This window comes from Myotis daubentonii, chromosome X (assembly GCF_963259705.1).
Source record: "Myotis daubentonii chromosome X, mMyoDau2.1, whole genome shotgun sequence".
NCBI classification, from domain to species: domain Eukaryota; kingdom Metazoa; phylum Chordata; class Mammalia; order Chiroptera; family Vespertilionidae; genus Myotis; species Myotis daubentonii.
Genome location: NC_081861.1, coordinates 97,139,857 through 97,164,849, shown reverse-complemented (window position 1 = coordinate 97,164,849; position 24,993 = coordinate 97,139,857). Strand labels below are relative to the sequence as shown.

Below are 24,993 nucleotides of genomic sequence, written 5' to 3'. Positions count from 1 at the left end.
ATTCTTTTTCTGTTATGTTGAATGCCTCTCTATCGCTTAGCTGCTTTTCTGGTGAGTCCTCATCTTCTTTCCTTTGGGGGTTTCTTTGTCTACCCATGTTTGATCTCACTGACATATCTAGATGTTGAGTCGTTCAGTGGCTGCTCCCTGGGTAGCAGTGGCTCCTTGGGCTGTGGTTGCTCCTCAGGTGGTTGTGGTAGTAGCTGCTCTTCAGTTGGCAGCAGATCCTCTGGTGAGTGCTGTTCACAGCTGTGGTGGCTCTTCTGGCTGGTTGGGGGAGGCTTCACGTACAGCTGCTGTTCCTCAGACAGAGGGTGTGGTGATCAGGAGGCTGCTGTTGCTTGGATCTGCTTTCCGTGAGAAGCAGGACTCCATGTAGTCGCGCTGTCCCGGATCCCATGTCTCCGGGTTAGCAGCCGATCTCTGGATGCCGGGTCTTTGGGTGTACAGTATACGTTTCCAAAAAACAGCCACTCAAGATGGCGTGGTCTCCGCGGCTCTCCCATCTTATGTTTAAGTCTTTTATCCATTTTGAGTTTATTTTTGTGTATGGTGTAAGTTGGTGGCCTAGTTTCATTTTTTTGCATGTATCTGTCTAATTTTCCCAACACCATTTATTGAAGAGACTATATTGGCTCCATTGTATGTTCTTGCCTCCTGTGTCAAATATTAGTTGAGCATATTGGTTTGGGTCTATTTCTGGGTTCTCCATTCTATTTTATTGATCTATATGTCTGTTCTTGTGCCAGTACCAGGCAGTTTGGAGAACAGTGGCTTTGTAATACAGCTTGATATCTGGTATTTAGATCCCACCTACTTTATTCTTTCTCAGGATCACTGCAGGTATTCGGGGTCTTTTTTTATTCCAGATGAATTTTTGGAAAGTTCTTTCTAGGTCTGTGAAATATGCCGTTGGTAATTTAATGGGGAGTGCATTGAATCTATACATTGCTTTGGACAGTATGGACATTTTGATGTTGGTTCTACCAATCCATGAACACGGTATTTTCTTCAATTTGTTTATGTCTTCCTCTATCTCTTTTTTCAGTGTCCTGTAGTTTTCCACATATAGGTCTTTTACCTCCTTAGTTAAGTTTATTCCTAGGTATCTTAATATCTTAATTTTTTGGTGCGATGATAAATAGTATTGCTTTTTTAGTCTCTCTTTCTGTCAGTTCATTATTGTTGTATAGAAGCACCATAGATTTCTTGGCATTAATTTTGTATCCTGCTACATTGCCAAATTCATTTATTAAATCTAATAATTTTTGATGGAATCTTTAGGGTTTTTTATGTACAGTATCATATCATCTGCGAATAAGGACAGTTTTACTTCTTTTCCAACATGAAAGTGTATTGCATGGGAGAACATATTTGCCAATGTTATCACCAATAAGGGTTTAATCTCCAACACTTAGAGTGAACTCATACAACTTAACAAAAGGAAGATAAACAACCCAATCAAAAAATGGGCAATGAACCTAAATAGATACTTTTTGAAAGAAGACAGAAGGAAGGCCAAGAGACATATGAAAACATGCTCAAAGTCACTAATCATCTGAGAGATGAGAGATGCAAATCAAAATGACAATGCAGTACCATCTCACACCTGTCAGAATGGCTACCATCAACAAATTAACAAACGACAAGTACTGGCAAGGATGCGGAGAAAAAGGAACCTCTGTGCATTACTGGTGGGAGTGCAGACTGGTACAGCCACTGTGGAGAATAGTAAGGAGTTTTGTCAAAAAACTAAAATGAAACTCCCATTTGACCCAGTGATCCCACTTCTAGGAATATATCCGAAGAAACTAGAAACACCAATGATAAAGGATATATGCACCCCTATGTTTATAGCAGCACAATTCACCATAGGTAAGATTTGGAATCAGCCTAAGTGCCCATCAGCAGATGAGTGGATTAAAAAACTGTGGTACATCTACACAATGGAATACTATGCTGCTGTGCTGCTGCGCTGCTGCGCCAGCTCCCCGCTCCTCTCCATTCTGCTTGCTCTTGCTCTCTGCGCCTCCGCGCCCCACCCCCCATCCTGCCCTCTCAGGTCGCCATGGGAGAAGTGATCACTGCACTAGTCCTCGACAATGGCTCCGGCATGTGCAAGGCCAGCTTCGCTGGGGATGATGCCCCCGAGCCATGTTCCCGTCCATAGTTGAGCACCCCCAGCACCAGGGCATTATGGTGGGCATGGGGCAGAAGACTTCTACTTGGGTGACGAGGCCCAGAGCAAGCGCGGCATCCTGACCCTCAAATACCCCATCAAGCACGGCATTGTCACCAACTGGGATGACATGGAGAAGATCTGGCATCACACTTTCTACAACGAGCTGCATGTGGCCACCAAGGAGCACCTGGTGCTACTGACCGAGGCCCCTCTGAACCCCAAGGCCAACCGTGAGAAGATGACTTAGATCATGTTCAGACATTCAACACTCCTGCCATGTACGTGGCCAGCCAGGCCGTGCTGTCTCTGTACACCTCTGGCCGCACCACAGGCATCGTCATGGACTCTGGGGATGGGGTCATGCACACGGTGCCCATCTACAAGGGCTACGCCCTCCCACATGCCATCCTGCATCTGGACCTGGCTGGCCGAGACCTGACTGACTACCTCATGAATATCCTCACCAAGCTTGGCTACAGCTTCACCACCACGGCCTAGCAGGAGATCGTGCATGACATCATGGAGAAGCTGTGCTATCTCGCCCTGGACTTCGAGCAGGAGATGGCCACGGCCTCGTTCTCCTCCTCCCTGGAGAAGAGCTATGAGCTGCCTGACGGGCAGGTGATCACCATTGGTAACAAGCGCTTCCGGTGTCCGGAGGCACTCTTCCAGCCCTCCTTCCTGGGCATGGAGTCCTGTGGAATCCACGAGACCACCTTCAACTCCATCATGAAGTGTGACGTGGACATCCGAAAGGACTTCTATGCCAACATGGTGCTGTCTGGTGGAACCACCATGCACCCGGGCATCGCCAACAGGATGCAGAAGGAGATCACTGCCCTGGCGCCCAGCACGATGAAGATCAAGATCATCACCCCGCCGGAGCACAAGTACTCAGTGTGGATTGGCGGCTCCATCCTGGCCTCGCTCTCCACCTTCCAGCAGATGTGGATCAGCAAATAAGAGTACGACGAGATGGGCCCCTCCATTGTCCACTGCAAATGCTTCTGAACAGACTGCGGGCAGATGCGTAGCATTTGCTGCATGAGTGGGTGAGTCTCCGTTTGCCCTGGCAAATGCACACCTCATGCTGGCCTCCGAAACTGGAACACGCCTTCAAAAAGAAATTGTCCTTGAAGCCTGTATCTGAGCTCAGCACTGGATTGTAGGCCTGGTTGCTAATGTTGACCTGTATTCAAGTTACCTGTTCCCTTGGTACATGTTTAATGCCCTGTACTTACCTTTCATTTAAACATACACGCGTCGGTCACTTGGTGGCTGAGATGAGAACATGTTTTTTTCTGCAGGAGAAATCCAGTGGCCCAGGGAGCCTGCAAGGCCTCATGTGTGCTGAGCACTGGCCTGTGGGAGCTGCCCTTTCCAGGAGCTCTGAGTTTGGCACGTGCCTGCACCATTACCATTCTGCCCTGCCATCCCACGGGATGGGGTTGGGAGGGTCTGAGAGATGGGGCCCACTTTACTTTCTTAGTTGATGTTCCTGCCAGAACACCTGGGCTGTTACTTGCCTTAAGTTAGAAAACGGTTTGAATTTCCTTAATTTATGTAAGGCTTTTGTACGCGATTCTTTCAGAAATGAGAAATTTTGGTTTTCTACTGTCATGTGAGAACATTAGGCCCCAGCAACCCGTCATTGTGAGGAAAATAAAAGTGCTGCAGTAAAAAAGATTTAAAAAAAAGAGTTCTTACCATCTGTAATAGCATGAATGGAACTGGAGAGCATTATACTAAGTGAAATAAGCCAGTCAGAGAAAGATAAATATCACATGATCTCACTCATTTATGGAATATAATGAGACAGAGAAGCATCAATCAGACCATCAAACTTCAGAGAGAAGGTAGGATAGGGTGGTGGTAAGGGGGAAAGATCAACCAAAGGACTTCTATGCATGCATATAAGCTTAACCAATGGACACAGACAACAGGGGGTGGGGGGGTGAGGGTATGAGTGGGGGGAGTTGGGGGGTAATGGGGGAGATAAGGACACATATGTAATACCTTAATCAATAAAGAAATTTTAAAAAAGGAAAAAATAATGCAGCCACACACACACACACAAAAAAAAACTTGAATAGGCTGATAACTACTGAAGAAATTGAAGCAGTAATCAAAAATCTTTCAGCAAACAAAAGCCCTATTCTGGAGGGCTTCACGGGGGGGGGGGTTCTAGCAAGCATTTAAAGAAGAACTAAAACCCATTCTCCTCAAACTATTTCAAAAAATTCAAGAGGAAGGAACACTTCCAAGCTCTTTCTATGAAGCCAGCATTACCCTAATTCCAAAACCAGATGAAGAAACCAAAAAGAAAGAGAACTACAGGCCAATATCCTTGATGAACATAGATGCTAAAATCATCAACAAAACTCTAGCAAATCAGATCCAGCATGACATTAGAACAGCCGTGGGCAAACTACAGCCCGCGGGCCAGATCCGGCCCGTTTGAAATGAATAAAACTATTGAAAAAATAGACCGTACCCTTTTATGTAATGATGTTTACTTTGAATTTATATTAGTTCACAAAAACACTCCATCCATGCTTTTTTCTGGCCCTCCAGTCCAGTTTAAGAACCCATTGTGGCCCTCGAGTCAAAAAGTTTGCCCACCCCTGCATTAGAAAGATCATATACCATGACCAAGTGGGATTTATTCTGGGGATGCAAGGATGGTACAATATCCATAAATCAACAAATGTGATACTTCACATAAACAAACTGAGAGACAAAAATCACATAATCATATAAATCAATGCAGAAAAAGCATTTGACAAAATCCAACACACTTTCTAGATGAAAACTCTCAGCAAAGTGGGAATACTGGGATCATACATCAATATAATAAAAGCCTTATATGACAAACCTACAGCCAACATCATACTAAATGGGCAAAAACTAAAACAATTTCCCCTAAGAACAGGAACAAGACAGGAATGCCCACTTTTGCCACTCTTATTCAACATGGTGCTGGATGTCCTAGCCACAGTGATCAGACAAGAAGAAGAAATAACAGGCATCCAAATTGGATAGGAGGAAGTAAAAGTGTCATTATTTGAAGATGACATGATATTTTACTTAGAAAACCATAAAGGTTCTACAAAAGACTGCTAGATTTAATAAGTGAATTTAGGCAGAGGCTGTGCCATCTTGAAGAGGAGAGCTGCTGTGACTGGGAGCTCTGCCTCACCTCCACCCAGGGTGCCCTTGGACACCACCCAGGACCCTACAGCGACTCCAGCCAGAGGCCTACTGCCTCGGCTATGAACCCACAAACACCGACACTCCAGCCTCCCCAGCTGTAGGCTCCTGTGAGTTCCACAGCACTCCCCTCCAGCTGGCCAGATGCTTTAGCCCTGGTGCCACAGACACACATGAACAGCCAAGCCTTACGCAGCAAACCTGGGCACCCTATCCACAAGTGAACAGACAAGCCACACACAGAAACCCAGGTGCTTAACGGAACAACCCCAGACACAGGCCGCCACCGAGCCCAATGCAGCAACCCCAGGCACCACAACCGCACATGAGCAGCCAAGCCCTGCATAGCAACACGGGTGCCTCACACAGCAACCCTGGATGCCGTGACTGCATGAATCGCCACCAAGCCCAACTCATCGACCCCAGGCCTAGTGACCATGTGACCTGCCACCAAGCCTGCCACTGCAGTCACAGGCCCAGTGCGACTAGACACCAAGATCCTTTGGTGAGAGCAATAATGGGGAGACAAAGAAACAACCCCCAGAGGAAAGAAAAAGAGGATCACCAAGAAATCAAACACTTGGAGGCTAAATAGCATGCTATTAAACAACGATTGGGTTTCCAAAGAGATCAAAGAAGAAATAAAAAGCATCCTGGAAACAGTGTAGGCAGGAATTCCATAACACAAGATGGCTGCGCCCACAGCGGAGGCCGAGTTCCTGTAATGAGCCTTAACAAGCAATCAGCAGGGACCTCAGGCTGCACCCCCTGCCCCAGCGCCGGGCCATGGGACCTGAGGCTGCGCCCCCTGCCATGTGGGGCTTGATGGGGGACCTCAGGCCGCACCCCCCTGGCCCAGGCTGGGGGACCTGAGGCCACACCCCCTACCCAGCAGGGCTTGACAGAGACCTCAAGGCATGCCCCCTGCCCCGGCCCAGGCCAGAGGACCTCAGGCTGTACCCCCTGGCCTGGCGCTGGGCCCGGGGACCTGAGGGTGTGCTGGGGGACCTGAAGCTGCGCCCCCGCTTGGCATGCACCGGGGGACCTGAGGCTGTGCCCCACCAGCACCGGACCAGGAGACCTGAGGCTGTGCCCTCCGCCTGGTGGTGCTTGATGGGGGCCCTGAGGCTGCGGCTTCCGCCTGGCGGGGCTTGACAAAGGTGGGGCCGGCCGGGTCTGGATCTTGCCCAATGGGAGTGGGGCAGGCTGGGTCTGGGTCTTGTGCAATTTTGAGGTTCCACGGGTGTGCAGGGACTTGACTCTGGGTCCCGCAGTGCGCCCCAGACTCTGACAGAAAGATTTTCATATACATTTTCCTAATTTTCTTTCATCTCTGACACTTCTATTATAGAGAAAGGGCAAACAACAATATTAAAATATTTCCTCTAATTAATCCCCTTTTAATGTGCACGGATTTTGTGCACCAGGCCACTAGTGCAAAGTATCCCCCTCAGGAGTTCGACCGGAAGACCAGGAGTTCGATCACTCGCTTGATGTGCACTGACCACCAAGGAATGGGGCAGAGCATGGTAGGGCACTGAGGGAGCAAGGGAAGGAGGAGGCGGGGGGGATGGGGCAGGAACTGCATGGTGGTGGCAGTGCACAGGTGGTGAGGGAAGGACAAGGTGGGAAGGCAGGGAGGCGAGGAGGCGGGGAGGTGGGGAGGCGGGGAACCTGACCAGCCCTGATTACTGACCAGGCCTAGGGACCCTACCTGTGCATGAATTTCGTACATCAGGCCTCTAGTTTTCTTATAAAATTAAACGTAAACTTACTACATGACCCTGTAATCCCAGTCCTCAGTATTTTCCCCAAAGGTAAAACCTGTGCTCACATAAAAATTTGTTTGAATATTTATAGCCCCAAACTGAAAAACAAAACAAATGTTCTTCAATGGGCCAATGGTTAAACCAACTATACTACTTAACAATCAAATGAAATGATACTTGCAGCAACATAGATAAAGCTAAAATGCATTATGCTGCATGAAAACACAGTCTCAAAAGTCTGCAAACTGTATGATTCCATTTGTATGACATTTTTTAGAAAGACAAAAATATAGGGAGAGAAAACTAATTAGTGCTCAGGGTTAAGGGACAGGGAAGATTCTATAGTCTATCTGAGATAGTGGTTACAAGATTGTTTGCATGTGCAAAAGCTCATAGAACTGTACAAAAACAAAATTTAATTTCACTGTATTTAAATTTTAAACAGTGTGTTTAAGTAAAATTAAAAATCTTTTTCTCATGTTTCTCTCAAACTTCCTACAATCTCATTTCCTTCTCCCTACCACCATAGGTCTCCTCTTTTCTGAGCTCCAGAACTAAATAACCAAGTGCCTTTCACTTTACCCACCTAAAAATATATTCTGTTTTGTTCTCTCTCCTTCATCTTCCACTCACATCTAATTAATCACCAAGATGTGTTCATTGTACTTTCTAAATCTCTCTGAAAGCGGTGTACTTTTCTCTATCCTGATTACCATGACCCCAGATCATGTGTCAGCTATATTAGTGCAATCTCATCTTAACTGGTTTCACTGCCTCCAATCTTTCCCTTCTTCTGGTCTGGTCTCCATAAAGCAACTAAAAAAAATGAAAAACTCAAATCTCTGTAATGGCTCATTCATTGGCTTCAGCATAGCCTGAACTCCATGATTTACAATCCCTTTCATAATCCAGCCCCTGTTCATCTCTCCAGGTTCATCTCTCATATTTCTCAACTTTGTAGCTTCCTATTCACTAGTTCTATCCCAACACTCTATGATTGAACCACACTTTAGTTCTTTCAGTTCATCAAACATGTCCCTGATGTTTCTGGTTATTGAGATGCTTCCTCAGCAACTTACCACCTCCTCCATCCCATTCTCCATCAGCTGGCTATATCATTCTCCAAGTTAAAGCTTTCACATCATTTACCACTAACTGACCTCCATGGCTGAGTTACATTAATTTTGGCTAGTAATTTCTCTTTTTCCATAGTTTGAATATTTGGTTCCACTCTCTTCTAGCTTGTAGAGTTTCTGCTGAGAAGTCGATGATAACCTTTTGGGTGCTACCATGGTGCTACCATAATATTATGGGAGCACTTTTGTTCTGTGTTGTAATAGTCTACTTATTTGTCTGTCTCCCACACTAGAGGGCAGTGACTATGTCTTGTTCACATTTTAATGCCATCCCCTAAAACATGCTAAATATTTAATAAGTATTTGTTAAATGAATGAATGAAAGGGTGCCATAGAAAACAGTATCTAACATTATAGGTCATTTTGTTCTTTGTTCCTTTTCTATAATTGCTATTATTCTATGATAAACATGGGTTGCTTTTATAATAAGAACATGTTAGAATTGATTTTCTATTAAATTTATTGGGATGACATTGGTTAATAAGATCATATAAGTTTCAGGTGTATGTTTTTGTGATACATGATCTGTATATTGCATTGTGTGCCCATCATCCAAAGCCAGATTATCTTCTTTCACCATATATTTGGCCTCCTTTACCCTTAACTACACCCCCACACCCATTCCCTCTGGTAACCACCATACTGTTGTTTGTGTCTATAAGTTTCAGTTTTGTATTCCACATATAAGTGAAATCATATGGTTCTTAGATTTTTCTGATTGACTTATTTTGCTTACCATGATATTCTCAAGGTCCACCCATGTTATAGCAAATGGCATATTTCATCTTTTCTTATGGCTGAGTAGTATTCAATTGCAGATATGTACCACATCTTCTTTATCCAATCATCTATCAACATACACTTTGGTTGTTTCCATGTTTTCCTTTGTGTTTCTGTCTGTTAGTTTTGTTTGGTGGTTCCATACTATTTTCCTCTGTTTGCTTTTTATTTAAGTTATGTGCATCAGGTTTTTTGTGTGTGTGCTTTTGTGTGTGTGTGTGTGTGTGTGTGTGTGTGTGTGTGTGTGTGTGTTTACCATCATGTTTATGAAAAAGGAAGTTTCATATACGGTATTTGGTATATAGTAGTCCTTTTTCTTTTGAATGCATCTCATCTCCATCCCCCTTTGTAAATTAAAAACTTTATCCCCCCCCCTTTTTGTTTTTGTTGTCATAAATTATCCCTATTTACTCTGTGAGTTTGTGGCTGATATTACTTGTAGATTTTTTAACATTTTGTTCTTTGGTAGAATAACCCCTTAATAGTTTTCTGCAGTAGAGGTCTTCTGGTGGAAAATTGCCTCAGCTTCTGTATGTCTGCAAAGGTCTTTACTTCTCTTTCATATCTAAAGGATAACTTTCCTGAATATATCTTTTTTTTGCTAGTAATTTTAGTCTTTCTGAACTTTGAATGTTTGGTTCCACTCTCTTCTAGCTTGTAGAATTTCTGCTGAGAAGTCAATGATAATCTAATGGGCTTTTCCTTGATAGGTTACTTTTTTCATTTCCCTGGCTGTCTAGAGAATTCTTTGTCATTAATTTTTGACAATTTTAATACAGTGTGCCTTGGAGAAGACTGATATAATTAGGTGTTCTGTTTGCTTTTTGGATTCAAGGATCTAGTTCTTTCCATAGGTTTGGGAAGTTCTCATCAACTGTTTGTTTGAATAGGCTCTTCATTCCTTTCTACCTCTCTTCTTTTGGTATGCCTATTATTCTTATACTAGTAGCCCGGTGCACAAAATTCATGCACATTGAAAGGGAATTAATTAGAGGAACTTAATTTGGACTCACTATCTAATATCAATAATATGTGAACATGAGGCAGTCTGCATTTCTGAAATTCAATGACATGAATTTTAGCTATTACTTTGCCAAATAAATGGACTTTACAAATATCATTTAAAAGAGCATTCAGCTTAATATTAAAAACTCTGGCTACCAAGTCAGGTCTGTTTTCAACTTTTTGCCAGTGTTGTAAATTGTTTGCAATATCTGCCCATTTGGGGCTGCATGTCATGGTTACGAATAAATCGGGCTTGCCATACTTCTTTACAATTGCCATAACATCCTGATATCGCTGCTGCATATTTCTGGGACTACCCTCAGAAGATGATGGAAGTATTATCATTTTACTAATTGGCACACTGTCATTTTCAGATCTAGATTTGCGATAATCCATCAAACCACTATATTTTTCAACTCTCAACTTAGATTGGTTTGCTTTGATGAAATTTATCCGATTGGCCTCCATTTTTGAATATGAATCCATGATAACTGTTGAGTTAATTTTCCTGCATTTAAAATAGGATTGAATGTGTCCCGCACAGAGATGAAATCCATAATACTGCATTTGTGTGACTCGTGTCCTTACATTTTGTCTAGTATTATTGTCAATTACACTGTTGTCTCTGAGTCTTAATGCAATATCTGTTCCCCAGCCTTTTTCACCATGTGGAAAAAGAATAGGATATGTCATTGCATCTAATGTAGGAAACAGGATATTGATTTGTTTCATTTTAGTGGCATTGGGATTATTGGGATCTGGTTTACAATGAATGAGCAAGTCCCTTTCAAAAGGAGGTTCTCCATCTTTTTTTCTGAATATGACAGCAACCTTGGTTACACGGAGAGAATTATATCTACCTGGGTCACTGTTACGCTCGTATTTAATCGCCATTGTTACTTCTGTGGGAGCAATACCTTTTGCTGCTGCTTCAGATTGGGCTTCCTATTCTACCTCATGTAACATCTTGTATGATTTTGTTAATTCACTTATTTCATGCATGAGGTTGTTGATGTTGATAATGAGTCTTTCTGAGCAACCTTAGTTTTCTGGCATTGCTAATCTTTTACTTATAGCTTCGGCTGTATCCAAAATATAGAGTTGAGCAAACTTCTGAGAAACACCATCCAAAGAATGTAAAGTTCCAGTACAGTGATAAACTTGTCTGTGTATTCTAAAACAGTATGGCCCATATCCTGATGGCGATGCAATATTTGCACCCATGGAAGCAAAAGCAAAGGAACTATTTATGGAACAAATATTTTCCATAAAATTTTTACTGTTAGAATCTTCCTTTGTCATTAATCTTTTTAAATATGCCAGGTAATCTGGAAAATGTATATCATTTGAACAGACTTTCCCTTTGCTACAACATCGAGTAAATTTCCCATCGGATGGCTTTTCATCAGAGAAATTTAGTGATACGCAAAATTGACATTGAACAGTCATTCCACCACAACTATGTTCGAGAATTGCATCGTCATGTACTCCATTTTCACTGAGAAGGCAGTTCCTACCAGAATTGGTAGTACTTGTTGATGACTGTTCTCTAGACATATTCTGTCGTCGCCACCGCCTTCTTTCAACTTCAAAGGCACGGTGGTCTTTAGACATTTTCTGTCGATAACACCAGTGTTTTTCAGCATTAGAGCGATGTTTTTCCAGTAGCTGGTGTTCAGATACATCCTGTTGCAGGTGCCACCTTCTTTCAAGATCAGATGCACGCTGCTCTGAAGACACTTTCTGTTGATAATGCTGGCATCTTTCGGCTGCAGAGCTATGTTGTATCAACAGTTGTTCTTTAGACATAGTCCCACCTCTCTATTGTCATGGTCTGAGATGCAGGTGAATGAGAGTCCTGCCTATCAGGCCGCTGAGAGCTGTCTGACCAATGGCTGATTCTGGCTGATTCTGTGGGGGTGGGACTTCCTCCTCCCTGCTGTCAGTTTCCACAGCTGTGATAGGAAGCTGGGGTGACAGAGGGAACTGCGCCCTCCAAGTTGCCCTCTCTCTTGCTCTGCTCTATGTCCAGTGGTCTCCTGCTCTGCTAAGCCCTCCAAACCTCCCGCTCTCCACCAGCAAGGTCCCAGGAGCCCATGGGCGTGGCTAGTGCGGGCAGCCTCAGCTCCCTGACTGGCAAAAGTCCCGGGAGCTCAAGGCCCCAGCCGCCATCGCCTCCTGGGGCACCTGACACCTGCGTATGCAAATTAACCACCATCTTTTTTTGGGTTAATTTGCATAATCACTCTGATTGGCTGGTGGGTGTGGCTGGTAGGCGTGGCTTGAGCATAGCAGAGGGATGGCTAATTTGCATGTTTCTCTTTTATTATATAGGATTACAGATGAAGAAACTAAAGTCCATTGTTATTATTTAAACAGAGTCAAAGAAATAACAAGTAGCAAAGCTAGAATTCAAATTCAGAATTGCCCAATTCTAAAGCTCATGTTATTTCCATCTGAATTTTAAAAAAATGTTTTGCACTATGAAATTACTATGTATTTACTGGAGAAAATGTGAAAAATACAAGTAGAAAGTAGAGAAAATAAAAATAAATTACTCATGAATTTACCGCTTGCAACAATTTAGTGTACTTCCTTAGACTTCTGTTCCAGATACAATTTCTGGGGTAAAATAATTATAATATTGCATATATAATTTTGCATTCTGGTTTATTACTTAATACTTTTAATGCTGGTCCATGTTCTTTATAAACATAACTAGAGACCCGGTACACAAAAATTTGTGCGCTCAAGGGGGAGAGGAGGTACCTCAGCCTGGCCTGTGTCCTCTTGCAGTCGGGGACCCCTCAGGGGATGACCACCTGCTGGCTTAAGCCCGCTCCCTGGGGGATTGGGCCTAAGATGGCAATCAGACATCCCTCTGGCAGCCCAGCAGCCCTCGGGGGATGTCCACTTGCCAGCGGGGAGCAGGCCTAAACTGCAGTCGGACATCCCTAGCGCTGCTGAGGAGGCAGGAGAGGCTCCCACCACTACCACTGTACTGGCAGCCATCAGCCTGGCTTGTGGCTGAGCAGAGCTCCTCCCATGTGAGAGCGACCTGACCACCAGAGGGCAGCTTCTGCATTGAGCATCTCCCCTCTGGTGGTCAGTGTGTGTCACAGTGATCAGTCATTCCAAGTCCTTCTGCTGTTAAGGTCAGTTTGCATATTACCCTTTTACTATATAGGATAGAGGCCTGGTGCATGGATGGGGGCCGGCTGGTTTACCCTGAAGGGTGTCCAGATCGGGGTGGGGGTCCCGCTTGGGTACCTGGCGAGCCTGGATGAGGGGATGATGGCTGTTTGCAGCTGGTGGGCGACTGAAGCTCCCAGCCTCTCCTTTTTTCTTTTTTTTTTTTATTCTGGGATTTATTTACCTTCTATAGCTGTCACTGGAGCTGAGAGCCGGCTCCAACTCTGAGGCCGTTGCTGGCTGAATGCAGGTATCTGGGTTTGTTTAGATTCTATAATTGAAACTCTGTTGCCATCACTGGAGCTCTAAGCTCTGAGCCTGCTGGTGGCTGAAAGCAGGTACCTGGGGTTTGTTTAGGTTCTATAATTGCAACATTGTTGCATCTGGAGCTCAGAGCTGGGCTGCAGCAGGCGGGGAACCTTGGCTTCCTCCATCACTGGAGCAAGCAAGCCTCATGTTCGCTTCAGCTGCCTGGCTGCCGGCCGCCATCTTGGCTGGCAGTTAATTTGCATATCTTGCTGATTAGCCAATGGGAAGGGTAGCGAAGTTATGGTTAATTACCACGCTTCTCTATTATTAGATAGGATTTTAAAAGTTGCACATTATTGTCAATAGATGTTACTGTTGTATATATTTTTATTCATCTCATGTGTGGATTTCTTCTTTTTATTCCCAGGACCCACTATCTCCCATGAAGCTTACAGAGTTCAATATTGGGAACCATTCGAATCTTCAAAATAAGTCACCATGGCGCATTGAAAGCTTCACAATATAAAAGCATTTTTATCAAATACTTGCTGTGCAGATAGGTGTTTCTGAACTTTACAAGTAATTTAATTTACTCACTGACTTCATCAATCCTGTAGCAGTTAATTAAATATGATCTTTCACTCTATCTTTCTTCCTTTTTCCTTCCCTAAACTGTGAAAGCCTAATTGCATATATATCTTTCCAAAGACTCTTTTCATTCTTCTTGTAAGATAAAGTGGAATTAAAAAGATTTTCATAGAGTCTTTAACTCCCCTGGAAAGTCCATTAATCATATCTATAGGGTCTTTGTGGTATTGAAAGTAGTCAGACTACAAGACTACATTTGCTATTTGTGTGCATGTGCATTTACAAGCATGCATATGTGCAGTACATTTACACATAATTCTGCTGTGGTGTTGTGAAAATCAAGTTTTTAAAAATCTGAAGTTTTTATTCAATCATGTTTTTTTTCCTAAATAGCAATTTAAATATATGCTGAGCTGTGAACACCACCCCTATATCAGGTATCTAAAATTCAAGATTCAACAGACTATAATCAAATTGGGAATTGAACAACAATGTAAATGTAAAACCTGATCTCTGTCATAGACATGTGGTGTTCCTGAAAGTAAGTTCAGATCAGATTTCCACTCTATTAAACATAATAATTAGTGTTTTACAGACTTTCAATGCCAGCTTGTGGTAAAATTATTTAATTACTTTTATTTTCTTCGCCACCTAGCTTTATTTTAGCCTTTATGAGTTATTGTCATGATAAAAATAAACTATAAGCCTAAATTACAGACTACGGATTTTGTTAAGGGTTTTAATAATGATTTTCAAGTTTAATTTCAATAATATTCATCAGGATAAAATTTCACAGTTGAAATTGGCATTAGAATTAGCACTAAAGATCTGTGTTTTCACAGCAAGGTTGTATACAGATAGTGATAATCTATCTAATAGTAAGATGACAATCCTTTTTTCTCTTTTTTTTTCCTGTTTTTGTTTCAATGGTAATTCTGCCATTAATACAGTCAACATCTATTTCCCAATTTATTTATAATCATTCTTTCTTTTAGTCCTAGTGCCTGAATCAATGAGTATGGACACTAATGCTGCTTCTTTGTAGTAATAACTAGAGGCCCAGTGCACAAATTCGTGCATGGGTGGGGTCCCTCGGGTGGCCTGCAGGGATTGGGCCAAAACCTCCAGTCCAACGCCGTCTGCAGCTCCTACCTGCCACTCCTGCTCATCCTGGCCCCACTGCACATGCTGTGGGCTCACATCCTATCAGTCCCAATAGGGAGAGGCTCACACTGCCCTGCATCTGGCGCCCTCCCTCCCGAGGGGAGTAGCTTGTGGGATTGGGACGAAACTGGCTCTGTAACATCCCCCAAGGGGCCCCAGATTGCGAGAGGGCACAGGCCAGGCTGAGGGACTCCACTGGTGCATGATCAGGGCCAGGGAGTGACCACAGGAGGGCTCCAGGGCATGTCCAGCCCTTTATGCCCAGTCCTGATCTGCTGGACCCCAGCAGCAAGCTAACCTACCAGTTGGAGTGTCTGCCCCCTGGTGATCAGTGCACATCATAGCTAGTGGTTGAGCGGCCTTAGCATATCATTAGCATATTATGCTTTGATTGGTTGAACAGTTGACTGGTCACTGGACACTTAGCATATTAGGCTTTTATTATATAGGATACCTAAGGGTATTTCTCAAGCTGTGCTCTTGTGCCCAGCTGTTCATAATAGAAGTCCCAACTCTTACAGAGATCAATGAGTGTTATGGTCATCTTACAATATCAAGGAGTTGAGTTCCTAGAGGGATGTTAGGTTTACTAAATTATTTTCCCTAAAACCTTATTGAGTAGAAAAAGTTGCCTGCCACAAATAATTCAGTGTTCAGGTTCCAGTGGACTTGAAAAAGTGATCAATCCAGCTACTTAAAGAACAAAATGCCTGATTATTTTGATCCTCTGGGTAATTTTGGTCAGGATAAGACTTTTATCATAAATTAAATGGATTGTGGCAAGCATACCATTTGAGAAAATGCTAGACATGACTAAATCTATCAGGGACTGCTTCTCAAAGAAGCAGTCTATGCAATCTGGGTTTCACAATGAAATTGCATATGTTCAGATTGGAAGAGTTTTCCCCTTCCTCTGTCCTTCCAAGACATTCTCTTGTTTAGGTTTCTCGTGAAAGCTTATTTGGCCATCCCCATGGTCTTATGATGGACAAGACTTGTCTTCTGTTCATATAAAAATGCACCTTTTTCTAAATGTAGACCTATTACTCCACAGCCAGTGGTCCTCAAAGCAACTCTCCTTTTCCTATCTATCATCTTCTGCCAAGGGTTTAGGCAGAATAGCTGCTAACTATAATTCAAAGTCAGAAAGAAATCAAGAACTTTGATGCATGAAGTGCATCAGCACTCATATAAATCAGGTCATAGAGCTCAGGAAAGCTATAATGCAAAGCTGACAGATTTACACTGTCTTCAAAAGGCCAAATAAATCAGTGTTTTAGCTGGGGGCTTAGCAAAATAAAGAAACCTTATTTGTATCTCAGCACCTTGATCTCACTAGTTTATAGACTAGCGGTTCTCAACCTGTGAGTCGCGACCATCGGAAAACACATATAGCATATCAGATATTTACATTATGATTCATAACAGTAGCAAAATTACAGTTATGAAGTAGCAATGAAAATAATTTTATGGTTGGGGGTCACCACAACATGAGGAACTGTATTAAAGGGTCGTGGCATTAGGAAGGTTGAGAACCACTGATATATAGAATATCTATATAATATCATGTCCTGATCTGACTCCTTTGCCTGCTTTTCCTTGGGACCCGTCCAATAACCTCTGTGGGATCTCATTCCCCAATCTTTGGTACCAATCTTCCCCATTTGCAAAACAAAGACACTCATTAGGATCCCACAGCTAAAAGGTGCTATGTAATCTTTAGTGCTCTTGTATGTGTTATTGCAGGACTAGAATGAAGAGTTTAGCTATAACAGTATTTCTACGTAAACCAGTGTTCTCCATTCTTCCATGTATTCATTGCTGATTTGTTATTGCAGAGCTTTGAGTACTTTATTAATGTTTTCCCATTAATTCCAACTATGTCCTTGGAAATAGAATAGAAATTATTTACCCATGGTACAGCTGGGAAAATTAAGGGTAAAATAAATGAAGTGCCCTCCAAAAGCACATAGCTGTCTGGAGCAAAACTCAGTTCCCATGTCTAGTGCACACTGTTAGAGTGACTTGCCTTCTCAGTATTGCAATTACCATGGAGCAGCTTGGAACACTGAGAGCAATAAGGGCAAGATCACATTTCAGAAGAGTCCCACTGTATCCAAAATCTGAAAGTATGCATTTTATACAACTCTTATTTTCTATGTAATAGAAATGTAGTATGTGCCTCTTTACCCCCACAGATCCCATGTGATACATGTTTCACACTATGTGGCATTAGCCAGTGTCATTATCTCCTCTGGAAACCCATAGAGCCCAATCTCAGAGCTGACTTTGCCAGTGAAACAAATGAGCTTCCCCATGTTTATGCCAGGTTGCACAAAATGTAGACATTGCAGTTAATGGAGATTTAAGCATATTCTTAGCATGTGTATTTTAAGACTATAGAATACACATTATTTTTAAATGTACCTGAAATTTAACATGGCCCAAATTCATAGGAATGGAACAGTCATGAAGAACTGATTCCTTTCATCTCTCACCACACATAAATGTCTACATACATGTGTACACATGCACATACACTGTCCCCAAAACAGGCTGCCTAGTCATCAGGATTAAATATTTAAATGAATAATTAACTGGCCTTTTCTTCTAGAAAAATCCAACAGTCACAGCAAGTAAAAAACATTCCATTTATACATTCTAGAACCTCTGCTCCCAGATTAACTAACGTACTCAGTTCATTCAAAAGATATGTTCTGTGTTTCTGTCAGAGTCTTAGAAGGCATCCAATAAGATTGTTCAACCCTCCCACAAGTCCCATGTTATTATAAAATTCATGAGCTCCCTCCAATCATTAGAAAATATTTTATTAGGTGTGGTATGCCTACTTTTCTTTAACCACAGTTGTAATGTGCCATATTCAATTGTAGTCTTGCATTTAGGTATTATGTAATATAATAATGAATGGGTGGCTCATAATAGCATGAAACTCATGACTGTTTACTTACCCAAAATGAGTAGCTGTGTCCCACACAGTGTTCAAAACTATTAAATGTGTTCTTTGTAGAAGCCTGGTATATGGCCATCAGCAGAATGAGTTAAAACAAACAGTGAACATAATATAACAGGAAATAGATTCTAAGTAGAAAATGGTTTTAAAGGAAAAGAAGAAAACAATAAGAAGCATTGAAGGAATAATTGCTGTCACTCTGCTGGCTAAGTCAGCAAAGAGACACATCAGAAAAGCTGGTACTGGATTTTGGTAATATATGAAATGTATTGGAAAACTAGAGAAAGAAAGGCACTGGGGAACTCAGCAATTAAGCTCAAGTTGCCAATTTGCTACAAGTTCTTTTTCCTTCCAATCTGTTCAAAGTGATTAGAGTATTCTTAAAACCTTGTATCTTGCTATAGAAATACCCACAAATATTGACCAGCTTTATGTTCCTATGTCCTGTATTGAAAGTATATGCATAAAATTGTTGGTTTTTTATATATTATGATTTTGTTAAATAATTTTGGCAAAGCCTAAACTTTCAGACCACTTTGATGGAAGTTTCTATACATCTCATTTCATGGAAGTAAAGCAGAATTTATTCACTCCCATTGGTATGTTTGGTATGTAGACTCCTCTGTAACTTCTCATCTTCTGAACAGCCCCCCTTCCTTGTTCAGCATTTCTCTTATGATCCAGCATGGATATGAGTTGGAAAATTAGCAACAATAGCTTTTAGACAGAAAACTAGTCTAATGGCACTTAATTATGTTCAGTCTCTGCTCAGCCTCACATATCTTTTGCTGTTACCTCTGTTACTGTATTAAGTAAAAAGAAAAAGATAACTTACCTTATGTACCTAAGGGTGATGTGAACTCCGGTTCAATTTCTGTACAGTTAAGACTATGTTTATTATTTCCTAGATGCATGTCACCTGAAAAAATAATATAATGATTCTGAGAAAAGAATACAGTGGTCCACGTGTTCTTAAATTACACATTATCTTTAGAGAAATATTTGAAGATCCCCTCATTAAGTAAGCTCCAAATAAGGTTCCCTTCAATAGAAGCACCATTTGCACAAAAAGCGTTTATCAGACAGAATGGATAAAATCCCCCTCAATTACCCAACAAGAAGGCAGAAATCATTAAAAAATGCAGAGCACTGAAAGCTGAAGTTTACAATAGTCATTGTTCGCCATGAATAAATAATAATGGAGAACTTGAATCACTTCAGAGAGGTCAACCTATAGAGGTCAGGCTTAATGCAAAACCAGAAAGAAGTCTTTTATTCCAGTTTATTTTTTAAAAATACTTACTTTGTCCTAGGTGAAGACCTCAAACATTTCTATTTTATTTAGTCCTATGCATCACCTACAAACAGCTTGAATTTGCATCACAAACCCAATTTAAGGAATTCAAATACTAGAAACAAAGGACAACTAAATTTGTTCTAGATAAAGAAAGCATGAAAGACCTTTATACAAGAATATTATTTGAGTATATTTTCATAAAGAAATTCAAATTATAGATGTTTAAGTGGGAACTTTATACATATCGTTATAAAGATAAATGGATAATAGTTTATACGGGAATCTACAAACATATTGACATGCATTTCTTCATGTTATAAACAATAAAATTTTCAAATTCATTTTCTCACCATATACAGGGGCATTGAAAAACTAGTCAGTTTCTGTTTGAATATTAAAATATTCATTCTCACACAGTAGCATAATGTTTTAATGGTTAGACTTCCAACTTTACAGGGGTGGAAAATTTATGGTAGTAAAAACCACATTTTAAGCAAGATTTTTCAAAAGGTATTTGAGTATTTTTATGGTTTTGAAAAAATTTCCCTCATGAAACTTAACTGAAATATTCAAATTAATTGTGCAAATTAAGACAGTATCAGACCCAGACCCTGACAATGTTTGTAAATTCCAAAATAAATCTGGCTGCTGCATATAAGAATTTCAATGTCATTTGTGACAACATGGATGGACCCAGAAAGTAATTGTATTATGCAAACTAAGTCAGACAGAGAAAGACATGATTTCACTTCTATGTGGATTTTTAAAAAAATAAAACAAATAAAACAAAAACAGACTCACAGAAAAAAAGAACTGATGGTTGCCATAAGGGAGAATGTGGGTGGAAATGATAAAGAGGAATGTAGTCAATAATAGTGTGATACTTTTGTATGGTGACAGATGGTTACTAGACTTAGTGTGGTGATCACATTGTAAGATATAGAAATGTTGAATCACTGTGTTGTATACCTGTAACTAGTATAATATTGTATGTTGAATACACTTAAATAAATAAGCATATGACAACTACAAAGAAGAGTTCAATGATTGTCAGGGCCAGCCTGACAGGTTGAGCCGGGCTGAGGCAGGGATGTGGGAATTGAGAAAAGAAAGAAAGACAGGAAAGCGGGACCAGGAGAACTACAGCTCTCGAGGAACTGAAGCAACTTTATTAGCCACACAATCCTATTTATACACAACACACTGAATAGGAGGTCTGTCAAGAGGAATGTATTCTTTGTTCCTCTTAATCTCTAAGGGAGAGACACAGCAGAAGGACAAGTTCTCGGTACAGCATATCTAGTAAATAGTTACAGACTTCTTGGTAAGCCATGAAAGGCTGTTCCCATTCTGTTGATAATCGCCATCCAAACAAGTCTGGGAAAACTGTGTGGGTAAGGGTGCCAGCCTTGCTAGCCCCTTCAGGTGCAAGGACCTTGCCAGCTTACATCTGGCCTCCAACAGATCCCCCTTCTTTGTTTTTTAGGCGAAGTTCATGTAGTCCTATTTGCAGGGATCGGATGCTGGATCCGATGGTTCGGAAGCAGACTGGAAGTAAACAGAATAATGAAAGCAAGGATAACAAGAATTAATAGAGACCAAATAAAAGACTGTAATCCATGAAAGGACATAAGGCTTTGAATTTCATTAAAAATATTCTGTGCTACTTCGCTAGGAGGCAATAGAGCAGAACCTGCATCATTAATAGCTTGAATCTCTCCATGTAATCTACTGATATCTAAAGTAAAGTTAGTCTGATCCCAAACTCCTAACAGGTGGTTGCGAACTCGATCCCAATGCCACATAGTACCATTATATATCTTAGGGGTGACACAAATCCAATCAAACTCAGCATGACACCGAAGGGTAGAACGCACTTTCAAGCTGTGCATTTGATCTCCTATAAGGAGCACAGCTTCTTCTAGTGCATTGAGCCTTTGTTCTATTTTCCTATCTATGAGTTCTTGAGCTCCTAAGGCATCTGAAATGTTCTTCGCCAAGCCATCCACAAAATGAGCTGTGTGTATTTCTTGGGTTAAAGCTATGGCTGCAGTAGTGGAAGTAGCAATGAGGGAAACTAGAACCAGGAGGCCAGCAATAAGCACTCTGATGAACCTCTTAAGGCGGCTTAGCAATTCATTCAGTTCTCTTAATACCTGGGAACCTGTATCCCTGTACCAAGGTCCAGTAATATTAACTGGGAGCATGACAAAGGAAGGCTGATGTAATACAACCACTTCATAACCAAAGTTGTACCTAGACCAGGGGTGGGCAAACTTTTTGACTCGAGGGCCACAATGGGTTCTTAAACTGGACCGGAGGGCCGGAACAAAAGCATGGATGGAGTGTTTGTGTGAACTAATATAAATTCAAAGTAAACATCATTACATAAAAGGGTACGGTCTTTTTTTTTTTTTTTTTTTTTTTTAGTTTTATTCATTTCAAACGGGCCGGATCCGGCCCGCGGGCCATAGTTTGCCCACGGCTGATCTAGACACACAGTTAGACAAGTTGCAATGAGTACAAGAAATTGTATACAAGTTGTCCTTAAGTACAATATCTACAATTCCAATAAGGAGAAGGTAAGGAGGAGGTACACAAGCAGTAAGACCTGTGGTTACTGTAAGGTTATCATGATGCAAAGAAATGCTACCTAAAGCGGCCATAAGCTTAAATATTTCTAACTGTATTCCTCCCTGCTTGGTGGTGAGTATCTCTTCTACCCAGCCTCCAGGGGTCTCTCTAGCCTTAAAACTACTTCTGCTAGATAGCGGGTTGGGATAGGACCAATCAAGTAACTGAAAGGAATTGTTAATGGGAGTATGTACCACAGCTAACTCATGACAGCAACACCGCCATGGTGGATACTTCAGAAATAGCCTGTATTCATTATACAAACATGGAGGCAATTTGGGCGGGACACCCTGAGAGACAGTATGGGTGATGTCAGGCAAGCCATATATAGTAAGGAACCATTCTCGTCGGATCCACCCCTCATACTCTTCAGGATCTCCACCTCGGCTAATGCCATGGGTATACCTTGGTGAAGGTTCTACAGTAAGACAGTTATTCCAATATTTAATGGCTGTAAAACATATGGGGACCCTGGTTGACCTTCCCTCATATCTATAATCTCCTATCCATTGAGGACTAAGATAATCTGCACTTGGGTAACCCATGATATCTGTATCATTAACAAAAACAGGAACGCTGGGGTCATCCCAAGTAACAGCCCTGAGGAAGGGCGGATCTGGAATGTATGCCCAGTATGGAGTCTGAGCATCACAGACCTGAACAGCCAAAATTGACAGCATGGCTAGAAACAAAGTCTTAGCAGTTCGTTGTGCTCCTTGGCGAGCAACCATGGCCTCGGCCTCCGTTGTCAGCTTCTTCAACTGTTCCCAAGTTGGTGGAGATGTCCTCCGAGTCGCCTGTGATCTCCATGGCGGCAGTGGTGGCACGGGTGCTAGTGGACCGACTTGTAGCCTCTTGAATGGTGGAGTGAGTCCTTGTTTCACTTTGTCCTCCATCCCTGGATTGTTTTTTCTCTTGTCTTCATGGCTGGAGCATTCCTGATAATTCTCTTCTGTTGCAGGAATCCACATGGTCTGGGAGTTGTTTTCTGAAAATATACAAATGTATTCTTGACCAAAGGTTAATAAAGGAAACTTTACTTGGGGTCCTATTTATTTTTGCTCAAATGAATTTCCTTTGGCTTATTTTGACACCACGTATGTTTTTCATGGGTGTCTTGCTGTTAGCATTACAAATGAAAAAATTTTTTCTAGATGTAAATTAGTCACAGGATATTTTTCCTTATATGGTATTTTCCCACTATCTTTCCACTATCCCCCCCTTTTTTATTATTTAATTATTAGGAGTCTTTTTGGAAAATTTATAATGTAGTTTAGATAACTTTCAATTTTAACTTTTTGTACAAAAATATGACTGCTTTAGGTTTATTGTATGTTAAGCAATTTTTCTATGAAATGATAATTTTGGTTAATACTTCTTGAGCTAATTTTAATTAATCTGAAAACTTGACTATTATTTTACTGTCAAATTTAATAATCTAATAACAATCTTAGTTTACACTGTAAATATTAATGGAAAGGATTATTTTGCATCCTTGAGAAGGCCCTGAGCATTCCTGGTGTTAAGCTGGATTTAGATATAGGGTAGCTGCTGTTAGCCAAGTCTCTGTTTTCTGGGTATCGATCTCGGCTGGGCTAAGTATCTTTCTGTAATCTGGGTCCTGATTTGGGCTGGGCATGGGAAGTGGGAAATAGCCATGGGGGCAGGAGACCTCCCTCAGAAGGGGCAAGTGTTCAAGCCCCTGCATAGTTGGGGGGGGGGTGAGGATCTGTGCCCCACCTCTGTTGACCCCCAAGTTCTTTCCTGAGGCCCCTCTGCGACTGGGTCGTTCCTCCCTGAGGAATCTTACCCATCTTTGACTAACCAGCCATCCTCCAGGGCCAAGCAGGGTGCGGTGACGTTCAGCTCTGTCGCCTTGGTAGCCTATGCCCCTGTGGCCTCCACACCCAGCAACTGCCTTGGGATTCCCTCGCCTGCTGGCGGGGCCCCGGCATTGATCACATATCTTGGGGAACCCAGGTTTCTTCTCCAGAGAGGGCCCAGCTTACGCCATTGGACGAGAGACAGATCTATGGTACCAGCCACCATGAGGCTTCAACCTCAGTATGAACAGAGAGCTTAGGTAACAGCTATGGGCAATTGGAAGAAGGACCCCTTTGGTAAAAAGGGTCAAGAGAGGTCAATATAGAATGCTTAAGTGCCTTCCCAGGGGGCCTTCCACACAGTGGAAGGGATAAAATCCTTTCATGTCCTTAAATTATATTGCTGCCAAACATTTAAAGAATTAGCTTGTAAGCTTGTTTGGAATAAATGTATAATATGCTGTTGTAAAATATTAAAAATTATTAATGAGCTTCTGTTATTTTAAATTATATCTTAAAATTCTACTGCTGTATTTTAAGAAATATTAAATAAAATAACTTGTTTTGCCCTTTCTTAGAGACAAAAACGTAAAATATATATTTATTAATTTTTATTTGATAAAGCTCTCCATGTGATTTCAAGTATATTAAATTGGCTTTATTAAAAAATCCTTTAAGAAGAGAGAATAAACTTTTGAAAACATTTTAGGGCCCGTGAAATGTCTCAAAGTTATTCCTTGGTTATAGTTTTGGAATCTAACTTGAAAGACCATCAAATATATATGTGTATATATGATTTAAAGATTATATACTTTTTATAATTATTAAGAAATATCAATTAAATTAAAACTGATCTTTGTATATAAAAATTTTGGTTTGGATCACAGAATTTATTCTCTCTTTTAATCAGACCAATGAGTAACATATTTTGAATTCCGAATTTTTCAGAGAAAGCACAAGATTTTCTTAAAAATAAATTTCTATATTTTAGGT

The 24,993-nt window shown here is 41.4% G+C and overlaps 1 protein-coding gene and 1 pseudogene across 1 annotated transcript in view; both read left to right on the top strand.

The window, feature by feature from the left end:
- ZDHHC15 (zinc finger DHHC-type palmitoyltransferase 15) overlaps positions 1–16,618 on the top strand; it is a 384,007-nt gene extending 367,389 nt beyond the window's left edge. Inside the window, exon 12 of the mRNA XM_059679681.1 lies at positions 13,951–16,618. The gene's annotated coding sequence lies outside the window, so the exon portion shown is untranslated. The remainder of the gene's footprint in view (positions 1–13,950) is intronic.
- On the top strand, positions 2,069–3,594 carry LOC132225244 (actin, cytoplasmic 2-like; annotated as a pseudogene).
- Positions 16,619–24,993: the final 8,375 nt, after the last annotated feature.